The sequence below is a fragment of the Triticum dicoccoides genome, chromosome 6B, assembly GCF_002162155.2.
Source record: "Triticum dicoccoides isolate Atlit2015 ecotype Zavitan chromosome 6B, WEW_v2.0, whole genome shotgun sequence".
NCBI classification, from domain to species: domain Eukaryota; kingdom Viridiplantae; phylum Streptophyta; class Magnoliopsida; order Poales; family Poaceae; genus Triticum; species Triticum dicoccoides.
In genome coordinates this window covers 52257473-52259827 of record NC_041391.1, presented here as the reverse complement: position 1 = coordinate 52259827, position 2355 = coordinate 52257473, and the positions used below count along the sequence as shown (strand labels likewise).

Below are 2355 nucleotides of genomic sequence, written 5' to 3'. Positions count from 1 at the left end.
AGAGCATGCAGTTCTATATGAGTGAGCAATGATGTATTTCATATTGCTAGGTCAACAAACATCTTGAACAGAAAATATCCGCTTTTAAGAAAATTTAAATTTAAATGCTTGGTATATAGGTAAATTTTACAGCGCCTTCTAGTAAGCCATGGTGTAGCGTTACATTTATGCGCTCAGCATCGTCGGTTGAGTCCTAGTTGCACCGGACGACCAGCGCGATCGATGGCGAAGTTTGCACGCATGCATGGCCACCGAGGGGTGGTAAACTCTGACTTTGGTGAGGAGGCCGTAATATGCAAAGCCAGCTATATCTTGCATGGACGCGACGCAACTGCACTATAAGTAGCGGCATGGGTACGGTGCATACTCTCCATCGATCACTCAGCTCGTGCCATTCACCCGAGGAAAGCAAGCAAGCTAGCTAGACCCTTGCAATGGCGGCGTCCGACACCACCAGCTGGCGTTGCGCATTCCTCGCGCTACTAGTCCTTTTCGTCTCCGGCGCCCACGGGCAGCTCAGCCCGACTTTCTACGCGTCGACCTGCCCGAACCTGGAGGCCATCATCCGCACCATCATTGTTGGAAATATGAGCAATTTACCATATGATTTTATTAACGGAAATACTGAATAAAGCATGACTAAAATAGCAGAGATAAAGCTAGTCATGCGATCTGACAGAGAGAAGGTAAATATCATCTTCACATATGAAGTGTAGGCAAACATATCTAGGGCAACCAGTAGAACAAGAAACTGTGACATGACCTCTAACAGAAAGAGTAAGAACACGTACCGTTTGCATTCAAACTCCGTGACGAGGCGTGGCGAGGCGAAGGAGGAGCGCGCGTGGATTTCCTTCTTGTTCTCATGCTCATACATGTAGGAAAAGAACCTCCCTTATAAAGAGGTCCAACTTCCTCTAAACTAGCAATGTGAGACTAAACTTTAGTTCCACCTCTTGCCTTGCACGAATGGGCTGCGTGGGCTTCTAGGATTTATTAGGAATTTCTGAAACTGCTATTGGGCTGGCCTATAATAGACAAAATTCCAGCAGTCATAAACACTACCGTCGCCAACGAGAAACAGATGGGCGCCTCGCTGCTCAGGCTCCACTTCCACGACTGCTTCGTTGAGGTATGAGAATGTCCATATGCATGCAGTTGGCTGGCTCAGATCGATCGATTCTGTGACGTGTTATGCACGCGTTGCGTAGCGCGCACAGTATATAATTTTGGCATTTGATTTTGGTTATTAGGGGTGCGACGGATCGGTCCTCCTAGACAATGTGCCTGCTACGGCGACTACTTCGGCTTTCGTTGGCGAGAAGAACGCCTTCGGGAACATCAACTCCCTCCGCGGCTTCGAGGTCATCGACACGATCAAAGCCAACGTGGAGCAAGCCTGCCCTGGCGTCGTCTCCTGCGCCCGACATCCTCACTCTCGCCGCACGGGGCGGCACCTTTCTGGTATCTACGTACGTAGTGCCAGACGCGGAAACTGCGAGTTACTGTACATTCATTTGAACCTGCGGCATGTGATGTCTTATGCATTATTTGCAGCTCGGCGGGCTAGCCTGGACGGTGCCGCTCGGCCGGCGCGACTCGACGACGGCGAGCATGGACCTGGTGAACAGGGACCTCCCACCGCCGTTCGCTAACCTCGTCACTAATCCTCTTGACGGCAGCGACCTCATCGCGAGGTTACAAAGGAAGGGCCTGAGCGCGACCGAGATGACCGTGCTCTCCGGTGCGCACAACATCGGCTCCGTGCAGTGCCAGAACTACAGGCTCCGCCTCTACAACGAAAACCGCATTGATTTTCAGTTCGCCCAGGAGCTCAAGGCCAACTGCCCTCAAAATGGCCCCGCCGGCGACACCTTCCTGGCGCCGTTGGACTCGACGGGGTCCGTCTTCGACAATAAGTACTACGTGGACCTCACCAGGTTGCGCGGCCTCCTCCACTCCGACCAGGTGTTGTACCCCCAGAACAACCAGACGCAGGCTAAGATAGTGCTCAAATACAAAGGAGACAACGCCGCCTTCTTTCCCGATTTCGCAGCCGCTATGATAAAGATGGGGAACCTCAGCCCGCTCACTGGAACCGCCGGCCAAATCAGGACCAACTGTAGGTTGGTCAACCCCTGATCATCTGGTCTGGTATATCACTGTTAATTACCCCGTAACTAAAGATAAATAAATGCAACATCTGTAATAATCTATAACCTTTCTAATAACTACATACTCCGTACTATGTTATGCTACTTACGTCTGATGATGCCCTGTTAGTGTTGACTACATACTAGCTTATTGCTTAAACTATTAATCATTCCGCCGATTGATTTTTGCGGTCCAATATCA

At 50.6% G+C, this 2355-nt stretch overlaps 1 pseudogene; it reads left to right on the top strand.

Moving 5' to 3' along the window:
- The first annotated feature begins 434 nt into the window (after window positions 1-434).
- Window positions 435-2142, top strand: LOC119322452 (annotated as a pseudogene).
- The last annotated feature ends 213 nt before the right edge of the window (window positions 2143-2355 follow it).